This window comes from Schistocerca piceifrons, chromosome 7 (assembly GCF_021461385.2).
Source record: "Schistocerca piceifrons isolate TAMUIC-IGC-003096 chromosome 7, iqSchPice1.1, whole genome shotgun sequence".
NCBI classification, from domain to species: Eukaryota; Metazoa; Arthropoda; class Insecta; order Orthoptera; family Acrididae; genus Schistocerca; species Schistocerca piceifrons.
Window position 1 is genome coordinate 546,693,614 of NC_060144.1, and position 17,345 is coordinate 546,710,958.

At 47.6% G+C, this 17,345-nt stretch overlaps 1 non-coding gene across 1 annotated transcript; it reads right to left on the reverse strand.

Annotated features, from left to right (window-relative positions):
- Positions 1 to 6,474: 6,474 nt before the first annotated feature.
- On the reverse strand, positions 6,475 to 6,549 carry Trnat-ugu. Its single transcript has one exon. It is a non-coding gene; the product is annotated as a tRNA-Thr (tRNA).
- Between the last annotated feature and the right edge of the window lie 10,796 nt (positions 6,550 to 17,345).

The following is a 17,345-nucleotide window of genomic DNA, read 5'->3' on the forward strand; positions in this document are numbered from 1 at the left end:
AACACCAGTCCCTTTCTGTTCGCAGGGTACAGACCATCACGTGCCCTGCATGCCGGCGATCTCGTTTGTCGGCGTGGGATCGCGGCGCGAGTCGGCAAGGGTGCTTCGCCGCGCCCCTGGGTAACCGGGGCGTGTTCTGCCAAACCCAGGTGGTGGTGACATCGCCTGGGCCAGGTTAGATGGGTCCAGACCGCCGAACGTCTGGGGGACCACCTGAGTAGGAGTGGGTCCTTGGCCAGGTGGTGGTGACATCGCCTGAGCCAGGTTAGATGGGTCGAGACCGCCGAACGTCTGGGGGACCGGCCCGCCACCTGAGTAGGAGTGGGTCCTTGGCCAGGAGGTGGAAACTCGGGCAAGTAGGCGGCGAAGGGCGAGAGGCGCATCCGCCTCTCCGGAGTGCGGGGTGCAGAGGGAGAACTTTTTTTTTTTAAAAAAAAAAAAAATTCTTTATTTACCATCAAAATAATAATTATACATCCAACCCACCTCCTTATTTGATTAGTGGGTCTTACTTGCTACTGTTAGTTACAATTGCAGCTAATTATATTTTATATTCATTTGTGAGCTACAGCTATAGGTTAGTTTGAATGGGCAGTTATATAATTTATTCTGATGTCTAAGTTTTTAGCTAAACCTACATTCTACTTCCTGCAGCGTCACAAGTGTGTCAGCAGTGTACAAACCTACTGTATTGCCTTGCCCATCGAGCTAATCCCGATGGGCGTGCCCCTGACACTGGGCTGGCCAGGTTGTAAATCGCTGCAGGATTCTAAAATCTAAATTTCTAATCTAATTCCTACTAACTAGTTCTAAATCTACGTCATCTCCAGTGTGTTGTCGATTTCGGGTTAGTCATATTCCCCACCCCCCCTAATCCCGCGCGTGGCGGATTCCAGACTGAGGGTCGGCCTATCCACGCGCAGGCGGAATGGGAGTAGGGAGCATTCGTCTTAATCGGTGCTATTTAGTCTTGTTCCCTCATGTATTCCCTTAACACCTTCTGTGATACCTCGTTGGCAAGTTTACTTATTATACGGAAGGTGTCTTCTTGTCTTATTAGGTTATAGGTGTCATGGTTAGGTAGTTGGTCCCGTAATGTAGAGGCAACATCATTGAAGAGGGGGACTCGTAAATCACATGATCGGGAGTGCCCTCCGGTTCACCACATTCACACGCAGGTGTGGCCCTTTTCCCAAACCGGCATAGGTATGCCGGGTAGGGTCCATGTCCAGTGAGAAAATGGATTAGCCCCCTGGCAGGTTCAAAGTGCTTCATTTTTAGCCGTTCCCTAATACTTGGTATCATCTGATGTGTCCTTCGCCCTGTTTCATCCGCATCCCAAAGTTCTTGCCATAATTGTACTCCTCTTTGCCGAATTTCTCCCTTGTCCCTTGCCCCAATACCTAAGATCTCCTCTATTTTTGTTATATTTCCCTTTTTAATCCAGAACCATGCAGCTTGCTCCCTAATTTTAATGTCCAGGGGGCAAAGCCCCATTATGACTAGTAGTGCTCCCCCTGGTGTTGTTCTATACGACCTACCGATCTTAGAATCATGCTCCTTTGAACCCTTCTCACTGTCATGGCGGGCACCACCCTCGTGAGCCTGTGTGCCCAGATCCCCGATCCGTAACCCACTATCGATGTTAATATACTGTTGTGATAGAGTTTTATCAGATGTGATGGAAGGTGAAATCTTCTGTGTCCTATTGATACGAGGTTATTCAGTGTTTGTAGTGCTTTCTGCGTTACGGTTTCAATGTGCTTTCCAAAGTTCCACTTCTCATCAATGATGATGCCCAAATATCGTGCGTCACGTCTCCGAAGAACCGGCGAGCGGTTGATTCGTACAGTTGGGTTGCGGATTAGTTGTCCCTTCAATAGTAAGTAGGTGGACTTACTTGGTGACACCGTCATTTTGGTGTTTTGGCACCATATTTGTAGCTTGTTTAAAGCTGCCAGCGACAGCCCCATAACGGGTAATCAATTCGAGGTCATCCCGAATCTCAGAGCCAGTGCGAATGAGGAGGAGGAGGTCATCAGCATATGCCCGACAGCGAAAAGTGTGTTGGCGTAGGGTGAGGCCAGAGGTGGTGGTGGTTGTTGGGATGTTTAAGGGGGACTAAACAGCTAAGGTCATCAGTCCACCAGAGGCCAGAGAGCTTGGTCGTCAAGCCACCAATAAGGGGCTCAAGGGCAATGGCATACAGGAGGGTAGAGAGGGGGCACCCCTGCCGTATCGAACGGCATATAGGTACCGGCCCTGCTAAACGTCCATTGACTTGGACACGTGAACTGGCACTGTCGTAAAGACGCCGGATGACGTCGAGAAACGGGGGGGGGGGGGGGATGCCCATTCGGGCTGCCACCGAAAACAGGAAACGATGACGCACTTTATCAAAGGCGCTGTCGAAGTCTATAGCGACGACCGCTGCCCGGAGTCTGCAGGCCGCCGCTATCGCAATTAAGTCGCGGCATTCCCTTGTGGCAGTCTGTATGTTAACCTGTCCGCCAGGCGTCGTTTGCTCTGGCGAGAGGATATGAGAGAGTGTAGTTCGGAGCCGCATTGCCAGTAAGCGCGCGAAAATCTTGTAATCGGCATTGAGTAGGGTGAGCGGTCTGTAACTCGTGACCATCGAACCTCGGGCTGGTTTGTGGACCGGTATAATGATGCCCTCAGCAAAGGTCGGTGGGATTGCTTGGTCAGATGTCATCAGTTCTTGATACATAGTTGTCCACCGTGGTGCCATGAGGTCCCGAAAGGTACGGTAAAACTCAATCGGTAAGCCGTCAAAGCCGGGCGATCTGTTGACTGCACCTTTGGCGATGGCGTGGTTGACTTCGTCTAGCGTGACCGGCACTGTCAAAGCATCCGCCTCCGTGTGGGGGAGGGTGCGCGTGACGTAACGCAAAATGGAGTCGTCTGCTGCAGTTTCAGCGTCTTCATCACTATAAGTACGACGGTAGTGTTCGACGAATGCGTGGACGATGTCAGTCTGAGTGGTCACCTGCGTTCCATGAGGCGTGGCCAGAGTGCTGATGATCTGCCGGCGACGCCTTCGTTTGTCGGACACTATATCATGCATGGATGGAATTTCTAAATCCGCGTGATCGCGGCGCCGCGTCCGTATCACGACCCCTTGCAGTTTCCGGCGTGCCAGCGCAATTATCTTCGCCTTAGTTCTTTGCCGTTCCAACTGGTTGTCCGGGGTTGGCGGTTGAGCATCCAGATCTCGGAGAATCGCGTAATAGAAGTCAACAGTGGTGTGATGCCAGTCGGCCATGTCCTTCCCGTATCTCATCAGTGTCCTCCGGATCGCCGGCTTGGCGCAGTCCAACCACCTTGTCAATGTCGAGTGGTATCGGGGAAGGCGTCGTTCGCAGGCTGTCCACGTTTCAGTGACTTGTTGGCGACACGCCAGGTCATGCAAGTGTGAGGTATTGAGATTCCATGGCGCACGGCTGCGCCATACTGATTGCGGCGGAAGGAGGACCGTACAGATGTAAGCGCAATGGTCGGAAAAGGCCAGCGGCCAGCGTTCGGCGCCCCGTATCGCAGATCTAAGAGTTTATGAGACATATATCCTGTATAGGCGGCTTGCGGAATGACTTGTAAGAAAGGTATGGCCAGAAAGGTCGCCGTGTTGAACTTCCCAGGTATCGTGAAGCAGGAGGTCTCGCACCACTACACGTAGCTCCTGGCATGTAGTATAGTGGGGAATCTGATCTTTAGGATGCAGAACGCAGTTAAAATCACCTCCTAGTAGGCAATGGTCATAACGCCCTAAAAACAGGGGAGCGATTTCGTCGGAATAAAACTGGGCTCTTTCATGCCGTCGGTCGGTGCCTGAGGGAGCGTAGACATTAATGATGCGTGTCCCCATGGCAGTGAGTGCCATGCCCCGAGCTGATGGAAGGAAGGCGACATCGGTCACAGAAATCCCGTGGCGGACGTAGATGGCCACCCCGCGGCCCATAGGATCACTCGCGGAGGCGTGGGCGGTATAGCCATTGATATCCGGGAGACTAGCCAAGTGAACTTCCTGCAGAAGGGCGAAATCAATATCCGAAGCCCAGAACGTCTCCTGCATAAGGCGGATTTTCACCCTGGAACGAATGTTGTTGGTGTTGATGGTTGCTATCCGGTAGACCTGGTGTCGGATTGCTGGAGGCTGGTCCACTCCGCCGTCCGCACAAGGGTGTGGGCGTCGCAGCGGAACGTTATCCCGCTGGCCCGCAGGGGAGTCTGGGGAGAGTATGATTAGTGGTGCGGCCGTGACGGCGCAGGGTCCCATAACGGGTCCTGCTCCTTGACCTCCTCCTCGTGCCACGCCGTGGAAGCGGAAACTGGTGTATCTTCCATTTTGTCCGCAGAAGATGTTGTTATTGTGCGTGGTGTAGTGACGCCTGTGATACGTTCATGATTTAGTTCAGCGTCAGCACGGTGCGCAGGCACACCGATAGATGTCTCCGCGCTCATTACGTCTTCGTCAGCAGTAGCGGGTTCGGAGGCCTCGTGCTGGTCGACGGTTACGTACTCCTCGACTTGTAACGTCTCCTCTTGGCCGGAAACGGTGCGACGTCTTCGCTTGCGACGTTTCGGGGAACGTTATTTCCTTGTGCGACCCTCCGTGTCCGACGACGCAAGGGAGTCGCGTCGTTCTGGCAGAAAGGCCGCTGTAGGAACGATGAGCGAGTCGATCTCCATCGTGTTTCCGAGGCCAGGGTCAGCATCGGGTTGCGCCGGCATCTTCGGAGCGGCGTCGATGGCCGGCCGAGGCGGCGGGTCGTCCGAGGCGCTCTCCGTCGGTGTCTGGTCGGGCTCGTTGGTGGCGTCGTTTGTGGTGACCGGGCGACGTTGCAAAGCGGTAGGAGAAGCTAGAGCAGCGGCATAGGTCACCGGTAGCACCGTAGGTTGCGACGTGGGTGGTTCTTTGACTGCGGGAAGTTGCGTAATACGCCGTTGTAGGCATTCGGATCTAAGGTGGCCTTCTTTGCCGCACCCGGAACAGGTCCGAGGCTGGCCGTCGTATATAATTATTGCACGGCATCCGCCGATCTGTAAGTAGGACGGGACGTGGCTTCGGAGATCTATAGTGACCTGTCGGACCCCGTTTAGGACAGGATACGTCCGAAACTGTGTCCACTTCTCCGCAGTGTGGCCATGGACTGTGCCGTATGGGCGTAGTGCCGCGACGACTTCCTCAGCAGGAAGTTCGAATGGAAATTCGAAAATGCGTATCGTTCGCATACCTAAGCCTGCGTGGTCGACGGTTACCTCTCCCATATTGCCATCAGCGTGACAGAAGCGGAGCCCCAGTTTGGTCTCACGTAGTATGCGTTCGCACGCCGCGTCGTTAATGATTTTCACATAGACCGTGCTGCTCACGATGGGCAAATGTATGCCGATAATATCGGTCGCCGGGATCTTCACTTCCTCTCGCAGAAAACGCTCCACCTCGAGTGCTTTGGGTCGGGCATAATCGTTGCAGAAAGTAAATCGAAGTGTTGATTTACGGTAACGGTTCGCCATGGATCGTACAAGGTAAGCCGGCACTTAAGCAACGGCCGTCAGAAAGTAAACAAGGCGAGCTCGCGCGCCGCACGAAGTCAACACGTACGCGTCCGCTTTGTTGCCCTGCCGAAGGCAGACTGAGCCACCGCGGGCACAGAGGACAGTGCGTCTACAGGGATTTATCCCTTGCACGCTCCCCGTGGGATCCACATTCTCAACATGTCCACAACACAACATTCGTAGTGCGCCTAATAGATGTTTGCCCATCATACTCATCACTCGTGGCAGATTAATCTACCAAGTCCCGTACGAGTTCGGGCATAGCGTGTGCGTTCGCACAAGAAGGTCAAAGGCCGGGAACCCATATTTTTAACTACATATGACGGTAGTATCTGTTCCCGAAAGAACAGTTTCCGTGGATGACCATGCAGCTTTGCTGGAAATGTAATGATTATTAAATAGACACCCTAGCTGCAAGCAGGCGTTGATACACTTCATTGGGGACATGTTGAAAATGTGTGCCCCGACCGGGACTCGAACCCGGGATCTCCAGCTTACATGGCAGACGCTCTATCCATCTGAGCCACTGCGGGCACGGAGGACAGTGCGTCTGCAGGGATTTATCCCTTGCATGCTCCCCGTGAGATCCACATTCTCAACATGTCCACAACACAACATTCGTAGTGCGCCTAATAGATGTTTGCCTATCATACTCATTACTCGTGGCAGATTAATCTACCAAGTCCCGTACGATTTCGGGCATAGCGTGTGCGTTCGCACAAGAAGGTCAAAGGCCGGGAACCCATATTTTTAACTACATATGACGGTAGTATCTGTTCCCGAAAGAACAGTTTCCGTGGATGACCATGCAGCTTTGCTAGAAATGAAATGATAAGTAAATAGACACCCTACCTGCAAGCAGGCGTTGATACACTTCATTGGGGACATGTTGAAAATGTGTGCCACGACCGGGACTCGAACCCGGGATCTCCTGCTTACATGGCAGACGCTCTATCCATCTGAGCCACCGCGGGCATAGAGGGTAGTGCGTCTACAGGGATTTATCCCTTGCACGCTCCCCGTGGGATCCACATTCTCAACATGTCCACAACACAACATTCGTAGTGCGCCTAATAGATGTTTGCCCATCATACTCATTACTCGTGGCAGATTAATCTACCAAGTCCCGTACGAGTTCGGGCATAGCGTGTGCGTTCGCACAAGAAGGTCAAAGGCCGGGAACCCATAATTTTAACTACATATGACGGTAGTATCTGTTCCCGGGACTTGGTAGATTAATCTGCCACGAGTAATGAGTATAATGGGTAAACATCTATTAGGCGCACTACGAATGTTGTGTTGTGGACATGTTGAGAATGTGGATCTCACGGGGAGCGTGCAAGGGATAAACCCCTGCAGACGCACTATCCTCTGTGCCCGCTGTGGCTGAGATGGATAGAGCGTCTGCCATGTCAGCAGGAAATCCCGGATTCGAGTTCCGGTCGGGGCACACATTTTCAACATGTCCCCAATGAAGTGTATCAACGCCTGCTTGCAGCTAGGGTGTCTATTTAATTATCATTTCATTATGTGACTACTTACTGATGATTATCATATATTTTCTTGGCAAGTGCCCGGCAAGGAAAGGTTAGCAGGTCGCTTTTCTTGTCGTTACACATCAGACTGTGCACATTTTCCATTTTTCATGTATGTATGATAGCTTTCCTGTTTTTTTTGTATGCATTATGAAATATTTAAGATGTAACAAACACTAGTTGACTTGGACATTTTTGCATTATGATACCTCAACATCGTGACTATTTTACATTTTTTTTGCTGCTACATTATGATATTCTGTGTACATTTTTGCATCTGAACACTCTATGGTTTTTGACATTTTACGTTTCCTGTCATGCTATGCTGTATGCTCAATTATATCACTAGAAACCAGCTTTTATTTAATGGGTATATGATTTAAATGCAAGACGTTAATCATTGTTCATCATTTTCAGAAAGGAATAACGTGTAAAAGAAATAAATTAAACAGAAATGGGAATTTCACCTTCGGAATGAACGAAAGAAGATGGAGTACCTCGTCACGAAGAGTAAATGGATCAGAATTAACAAGCATTAACAAGAATACACTATACACATCGTATGATAGCAGTCTTAACTAATTTTTTCTTTCAGAATACGAGGCGATTGAGGCAGACTGTCAGACAGAACTATACATCTTACTTTTAGTGATGAAATATGCTAGAAATAAGGAACTTTATACTATGAATAGTTGTATGATGAAGTGTCTTTTTGCAGATGATAATGATTGATGATGAACAGTGATGAAGAATATGCTACTATGGATAATGAAGTTTTTCTTTACAGGTGATGATAGTAATGATAATGAAGTTTTTCTTTGCAGATGAAGTTTATATATTTACTGTTAGTTAAGAAATGCTATGTAGTTATTTAAGTATTTGTTGCAGTTCGTTTTGACAGTATGTCTTATGTAGCATGGTATGATGACTGAAGGTTTTGGAAAGGACAACTAGAGAACACATACATTTAATACACGTTTCATTACCTGTTAATTCGAAGTTCACAACTTTTCAGCATTATATGTGTTTCTTCTTTCAGCTTAATAATCCATTTTGTATTTTTTGCAGGAGAAATTATTCATGAAATTAATGTGCTATAAGCAGTTAGTCATTAAACCTGTTTCATTAATGATTGTGATCACATATACTCTATTTGTTTCATAACCTTACTACAGCTGTCTCATGACGAATGACGTTACACATCTTCATTTGCAGCAATAAGTCAAATGCAAATATTGTTATGCCCAAGCAATCAATTATCGATCCCAACGCAATGCATTGCTAGCACAAAGAAAAGTATTACCAGTCCCAAATAATGATACTAATTTAAAAGAGTTACGAGTAATACTGAATAATTTTTTTCCAACCACAGACTTTGAGTAATAGCTACAGAGTGTTACATTTTAAATATGTTATATGTCACTTGAATGATGAAAAATGTTTTGTAATGTTCAATACTTGTTGACCAATGAATGCCAATGTTTCTTATATTTTAAATTTGTATTATGTTACTTTCATGCTATATCTATGAATACCAGTAGCTTGATGCTACACTCATTAACTCCTGTTTTGAATGATGACTTCTGATGATTTGTAACTGACCAATGAGTGCCAATAATTATTTTTAAATATATCATATGTCACTTGAATGATGAAAAATGTTTTGTAATATTCAATACTTGCTGACCAATTAATGCCAGTGTTTCTTATATTTTAAATTTGTATTATGTCACTTTCATGCCATATATATGAATACCAGTAGCTTGATGCTACACTCATTAACTACTGTTTTGAATGATGACTTCTGATGGTTTGTAACTGGTCAATGAGTGCCAAAGTTCTCTGTAAAAAATGACTTATGAACATTATTCTGTAATACTTCATACATGGTACAGAAATGTTCAGTAACTGGGCGATGAGTGCCACGAATTACTCAAATTAGTTGTTAGACTAGTGTAATTGTCAGTGATGACTGGCATAAGACTTAATGTCCTTCACCTTCTGACCTAATTACCAGAAATTACTGTAATATCCGTTTGTCCTGTCTATCCTCATGCTCATGGAGCACTATATTTGGTTTTTACACTAATTCTACGTTGGTGTACCTTACAAGAACTTGGTGTTGACATGACATGCTGTCCACCACCTTGAGCGATGGAGATGTTATTATGGTCCCAATGTTTGGTGTACCTAATGTACTACCGAAATGATAACATGGAATATTAATACGACATTTCAGTGTCTTGGCTACACTGATTAATACTTCAGGGAAAAGAACTTCAGATTGTCTCACTTGGTGTTGTGCTTCTGTAGAAAGATATGGAGTTTCAGTGCAGCTGCGTGCAGCCTAATGTGCTACAACCAGATGCAATCCTTCCCTTTCCTATCCTAGTTCTTGTAAAATAGTGAAAAAAAAACTACAGTGCATGTGTGCTTTATGTCATTTGTTAATATGATTTGTACTCATTGCCTATACATTTTGTGATTTCCTGATATGTTCTGAACTACAGTACGTGTGCACTTTATGTCATTTGTTAATATGATTTGTACTCATTGTGTATACTTTTTGTGATTTCATGATATGTTCCGTACTACAGTGTGTGTGCACTTTTGTCGTTTGTTAATATGATTAGTACTCATTGCGTATACATTTTGTGATTTCCTGATATTCTGAACTACAGTGTGTGTGAACTTTGTGTCATTTGTTAATATGATTTGTACTCATTCCGTATACATTTTGTGATTTCCTGATATATTCTGAGCTACTGCGCGTGTGCACTTTATGTCATTTATTAATTGATTTGTATTCATTTCCTATACATTTTGTGATTTGCTGATATATTCTGAACTGCAGTGCGTGTGCACTTTATGTCATTTGTTAATATGATTTGTACTCATTGCCTATATATTTTGTGATTTCCTGATATGTTCTGTATTACAGTGTGTGTTTGCACTTTTGCCATTTGTTAATACGTTTTATACTCATTGTGTATACATTTTGTCATTGCTTGACATGTTCTGTACTCAGTGCATATGCACTATATTTTATTTCATGTTCTGCACTTATATATATATGCATATATTCTGTGATTGTAAACTTAGTTAATTAAGAAAAATTTGTTGCTCATGGCAAGTCCAATTGGCTCACCATCGCTGCCAAATATTTGCCCCCCCCCCCACCAGTGGAGGGTTATGTAAGACGTATGCGTTGCCGGCGATGGGCAGGGCATGGGAGAGTCTCTGACCAGAGAGCAGTATGTAGTTAGTTCTTGCTTGGTGCTAGTCGGCAGTAGTCTTGTTTAGTCTTCGGTAGTCGGCAGTAGTCGGCAGTTGTGTGCGCGTGTCGGCTCGTGTCGGGAGTCTGCTCTGGTCGAGACTCTGGAGGATGAGTATTATTGTAGAAGGTAAAGAAGCAGCCTTGCGCATATCTAGTAATGTATATTAACTGTCATCAATTTCTTTAAAAAAAATGCCCCAATAATAATTTTTATAATATAAAGTAATTTTTTTTAAAGAAAGCATTCATTTCAATTTAAAGATATTATCCAATGAATAATCTTTCCTTTCACGAGTCACAAAGCATAGGCCAGCATTGCACAAAGCTGTGCCGAAAATTTTTTATGTAAGAGCAGATATATTCGCAGTTTTTATTGAGGTAAGAATTTTTGCTTTTTTTTATTCAGAATACAGGACCGAGGCGCAACGTTGCTGTCGTCATAAAATTTACCAGGTTACTGAATTTTTTATTATTTTTGTGTTTAGGAATTTTTCTGTTTCGAACTTAACATTAAATGAGAATTAGATTAAAAACCGCCGACCCGTTGCAAAGGATAAAGTAATCTTTACCTAGGTTTCGATAGGTTTAAACCTATCTTCATCAGAAGTCGGCAGTATTACATTAACATGGAGTGATACGTCATTGCCATTTTTACAAACATCTCCATAGCTCCATTAGTCAAAATCAAATATAGCCCTAAGAGTAGGGTTTGTCAGATAAATAAAATTAAGTACATGGAAGCTATGGAGATGTTTGTAAAAATGGCAATGACGTATCACTCCATGTTAATGTAATACTGCCGACTTCTGATGAAGATAGGTTTAAACCTATCGAAACCTAGGTAAAGATTACTTTATCCTTTGCAACGGGTCGGCTGTTTTTAATCTAATTACGTGGAACCGTTGCTGTTACGCAGCTATGTTTAAAATAATTAAATGAGAAAAGAATTTTGTGGGAACATTAAATGTGAAAACATTTCTGCACAGAGGTTATAAATGGGAGCCAATTTTGTTCAGAGGTAACAATAATTTAAAATTCATTTAATTATTATTTCCGTGGGGAGTTTACGCATGGTTCATTTACATTTTTATATTTTTGTGGAGAGGTTACAAACTGCTAAGGTCATCAGTCCCTAAGCTTACACACCACTTAACCTAAATTATCCGAAGGACAAACACACACACTCATGCCCAAGGGAAGACTCGCATCTCCGCCGGGACCAGCCGCACAGTCCATGATTGCAGCGCCTAAGACCGCTCGGCTAATCCCGCGCGGCTACCTGCAACAATATGCTCCTTTAGGCAAATAGTTCTAGACTGCACAGATACGTTATATCAGTATGCTGCAACCACTCAGCACTAACGGCACAGTCTGGTCACACAAACATTAGGCGGTCTCAGCAGTACACTTAAAAAACTGTTCTTTACTGTAAACCCTAGCTCTGTCTTTCTACCTTCTTTATTACCGACGTTTGTCCGTCCAAACTGTAGTCTCTCCTGTGCACTAAAAATGAAGCTTTTTGCTGCATGTCAACACAAAAAAAAACTTATCCGTTTTCTTGACGCGCCAAACCACAGTATGTCTGCGACGTTTTTGTGCTCTCGTTCCATCTTCTGGAGAAGTTCGTTATTTTAATTCCCCGCGAAGGGATGGGTTGCCACAGGATAAAACCACTCTTAAGCCAAAGGTTTCATAAAAGTTCTAAGGTGTTGAAACGTGTGTGAAATGTTAGGGGATTTATGTGCTATGGTCTTCAGTCCCTAAGCTTACACACCACTTAATCTAAATTGTCCTAAGGACAAACACACATACCCATGCCCGACGGAGGACTCGAGCCTCCGCCGGGATCAGCCGCACAGACCGTAACTGCAGCGCCTTAGACCGCTCAAAAGTTCTAAAATAAGAGTATATAAAGAGAAGTTTCTTAAAATACAATTTGGTGGACAATTTTTATGATTCCAGAATTAGATTTTCACTCTGCAGTGGAGTATGCAGGCAGATTAAAACTGTGTGCCGGACCGAGACTTGAACCTGGGACTTTTGTCTTTCTCGGGAAAATGCTCTACCAACTGAGCTACCCAAGCACGATTCGCGTCCCGTCCCCACAGCTTCATTTCTGCCAGTACCTCGTCTCCTACCTTCCAAACTTTACAGAAGCTATCCTGCGAACCTTCCAGAACTAGCACTCCTGAAAGAAAGGATATTGCGGAGACATGGCTTAGCAACAGCCTAGGGGATGTTCCCAGAATGAGACGGGGCGTGAGTCGTGCTTGGGTAGCTCAGTTGGTCAGTCTGCTTTCCGCAGCGCTGCGGCGAGGACATCTTGTTTACGTCCTGTCCGCACGGTCGCGAGTGACTGTAGTCGTTTACTACCGCGTTGACGCTAGTTTGGAGTCCATCACTACCGACGCAACATGGCATATTCATACAGACAAACCACCATCAAGATCAGTTTTCAACCCGATCATGCACGACCGCGAGCTTTTGAAGTGGAACGTTTTCTACGTGACGACGTTAAAATTGAACCGTGAGACATAATTGGTATCCATCTCCCTATCACGAGCAGTGTTGTCTACGTGAAGTTAGTAAGTGACGAGGTGTGCAACATAATCATGCGGGCACATGCGAACGATCTTAAATTCAAACATACTGATGGCCATATTGGGGCAGTCTCTACCGATCACGCGGGGCTTGGCCTCCGTACGATATGCGTCTTCGAACTCCCTTTCTAAGAACCACCGGACGTAGTCACCGCGGATTTCCAGCCCTACGGCAGAGTGATCAGCCATATGGCCGAAAAATGGACCACCTTTACAACGTACCCCGTTCTTAACGGGGTAAGACAGATCAAAATTGAACTGACGAAACATGTACCGTCATATCTTGTCATCGGCGGATGTAGGGCGATCATTACGTATGACGGTTAGGCACGCCCTTGCTCTGGTTGTGGCCAAGAAGGGCACGTCCGGTCGGATTGTCTCCGACGGCCGGCCAGAGTGGCCGAGCGGTCCTAGGCGCTACACTCTGGAACCGCGCGACCGCTACGGTCGCAGGTTCGAATCCTGCCTCGGGCATGGATGTGTGTGATAGGTTAGTTAGGTTTAATTAGCTCTAAGTTCCAGGGGACTGTTGACCTCAGAAGTTAAGTCCCATAGTGGATAGAGCCATTTGAACCTTTTGTCTCCGGCGACGGCTTACTCAAATCCCGACAGGTGAATCTATGACTCCTACGGTGACGACCCTTCCTCTCAATTACGCCGAAGTTGCACGGGTAGCAACCCTTTCCGATGCTGACCACATTAGTCTGATAACCGCACCCGATAGCGAGACCATGATGGATTCTGCAGTACAGGATTCGGCCTCTACAACGGCGCCCCCACCTGAAGATAATCACCGACCGACCTTGCAAGAAGGCGTGGATGCCAGGATGGACATTGACCCACGGGTTGTGCCGACAGCGGATTTTCTTCCAGACACCGGAGCAGCTGAAGAAATCCACCCACATTCATATACTGAAACACACGTCCGTAAACAGCGTTCCCCGCGAAAACACATGAGACTCAACTGTTCGCCGTGGTGACGACTTCAGCCCCTCCGACCCCACAGAACAGCAGGATCACAAGCAGACAGCCGCTTCCGATTCCCAGGCAGTAGAGCCGATGGAGTCAGCGCCGTGTGCCACAGCAGCCACTAACAGCCACCAACAGCCGATGGCACTTCATGGCGACTAGACGGACGACTGTGAGAAAAACTCCTTACAAGGGTATTGATGGCCAACACAGGTGCTATGGATAGACGTCAAACTTATCGCGTTGCAACTATAAACATCAACACTATACGGACGCGCGCTAGGTTATCCCTGCTTCAGGATATGTTGAACTCTGCTTCCATCGATATAGCCCTTCTCCAGAAAATGTATGTCGACGACTTCCCAGGCATGTACGGTTACGATGCTTGCGTCTCTCCAGCTTACCCTACAGGCAGCGGTGTCGCTGTACTTCTTCGGGAAGGGATAGTGGCGGACGATATCCTGTTTCTGCCTGGGGCAAGAGGAATGGCACTCACAGTACTGGGTGTCGGCCTTGTCAATATCGACGCACCTTCCGGGACGCACAAACGTCGCGAACGTTCACGATTCTTTGCGGAAGACGTCGCCCCGCTCTTCCAAAGCCTCCACGACCATCTGGTGTTTGGAGGTGACTACAATTGCGTACTGGCGCCCAGAGACCAACTCCCACGACATAATCCGTGCCCGGAACTCGAGGCGCTAATTCGAGATCTGTAGATGGTGGACCCTTGGGTACTTCTTCACGGCCACCGACCGGGATTCACACACTTCACAAGTCACTCTTCCAGTCGTATCGATCGGATTTGTGTCTCACGCTCTCTCGCCGCTGGAACACAGGATGCGGAACTGTGGCCTGCAGCCTTCTCGGACCACTCAGCTTACATTTGTGCCGCACCCTGCGGCGGCAACAAGTGTGGAAAAGCCGCAGCCCGTGGAAATTAAATATCGCTCACCTGTCGTACCCGGATTGCCGCCAAGCTGTTGAGGATACGTGGCATTCGTGTGAAAATCGCCTCCGTGCATATCCCACAACGATCCGCTGGTGTTGGACTGCGCCAAACCGGCACTGAGGCGAACGTTGATAACCTATGGTCGCGACCACGCTACTTGGCGTATACATACACTCGACTTTTACTTCAGGGTACTGCGCGACTGCGATGCTATGGAGCCGTCTCCGGAACGGCAAACGGCGGTCCACCGTGCTAAGACTCAGATCCTCGCTCATATGCGACGCCACCTAGAGGGGGTAGTCATCCGCTCGAGGACGCAGGATCGGATACCTAGCGAACGCCCGTCAATGTTCCACGTCCTTCGTGAACGTAAACGACGCCAACGAGCGCTGATACCCTTCATCGACACGGAGGACGGTCGTCGCCTCACCACGCAGCAAGACATAAACACAGCGTTCTACGATCATTATTCCCAACTCTATTCCGCTCAGGCCCCTGATCCGACAGCACTGGAGGATGTCTCTCAGACGATTTACGGCACCGTCACCCCGGCAATGGAAGCGGCCTTGGTGGAAGAAATTACAGAAGAAGAAGTGATCGACGCCACTAGAAAAGGAGATGTCAAAAAGTCTCCGGGTCCTGATGGCCTCCCCTTGGAATTTTACTTTTCAATACTTATTAGCCTCCCGATGGACGGACATCTGTCGCGAACTACTACCCCCGGAGTGCCGCTCCCTGCGGCCCTTGTGGAAGGGATGATTATTCCTATTCACAAACAGTCCGGTGGCTCACGACTGCAGGACTACCGCCCGTTGACGCTATTGAACTGCGACTTTAAGATCTTTTCTCGACTGTTGGCGGCGCGGATACACCAGACCTTACGAAACGTTATCTCATCCGATCAAACGCCACTAGGAGGCGACAATAATATTCAGACAGCACTCAGTGAATATCGTGACTTGATCTCACTGGCGAGGGCATGTCGTCTGAAGGGTGCACTGGCGGCAATCGATTTTAGTCAAGCTTTCGACCGAGTGGACCACGACTATTTGGAAGCGGGCCTCCAACATATGCGGTACCCACAGCCATTCGTCACTGTCGTCATGCGACTACTCCGTGGCGCGACGTCCAAGGTGATCGTCAACGGCCGACTACGCAGCCCCTCACCATTTCTCGATCGATACGCCAAGGCTGCCCACTGTCCACTTTACTTTACGCTGTGGCTATCGAACCACTTCTCTGTGGCCTGCGCCAAAGACTAACAGGTATGACGTTACGAGGCCACACTTTCCGATGTAAAGCGTTCGCTGACGACCTGGTGATTGTAATCAGCAACGGCGACGATACCGCTAACGCACTGAATTGGATAGCGAAATACAGCATGGCCACTGGTAGTCGTATCAACGTCGCAAAATCGGTGGCGATGAACATCGGGGTCGGATTGTCTGAGGACAGTGTCACCACCTTACAGTTCAGAGATAGTTTGAAATGTCTCATCATTGATTTCACAGACGATATACGGCGGACCGCTGCTCACAACTTTCGACGGCTTTTACGAAATGTTTTGACTGGAATTGCCAACAACCGCCTACGAGCCCTGGAAATCCTCCAAAGGACCCAGTATGTCAACACACATTTAGCGTCACACATTCCGCACATCGCCCAGATATTACCTATACCGGTCATGTTAGCTCGCCGTATGCTTGCGGCTTTTGGGTCCTTCGTGAGTTCAGGAATGCTTTTCAAGATCAAATATGAGACTCTCACCCTTCCCCCGGATCATGACAGAGCGGTCGCCCTATTTGAGAGCACAACAGTCAAACTATGGCACCGCCGTCCGGACAGTCTCACGAGTCTGTTAATAGAACAACTAGCACCGCCCTCCCTGTTGCCACCTGTGCCGATGCACCACGTCCCCTCTTCGCTCTTCTACATCGGTGTCTTTTACCTCGAACTCAGTTACGTTCGACTTGCCTTACCAGCGACTCAACTGGCGACGGCAAAGACGGTTTATCGGGTCCTCCAACGTGGACGAATCGATAACGTCGTGGAGAGGAAGCACCCGAACGTCAACTGGCGAGTAGTGTGGAGGACAACTCACCACGTAACACTGGTCACTGACGTCACGGCGATGTGGTATATCACTGTTAACAGTAAGCAGGTGACCAGATCAAGGCTACATGCGATCCACATGGTAGACTCACCCACGTGCACGAGCTGTGGCGTTCAAAACAACGATGAACACCGTCTTAGCTGTGGCGAGTCTGCGGCAGTGTGGCACTTAGTGAGGTAAATGTCAGCATACTTCCTTCGAGTAACGTCGAATCATATCGACCCCAAGACTATCTTATTCCCGGATGAGACGTATTACCCACGCACTAAAACTAATGCAATGACGTGGCTTCGTGGACATGCAGTGCATTATTTGTTTCAAGACGGCA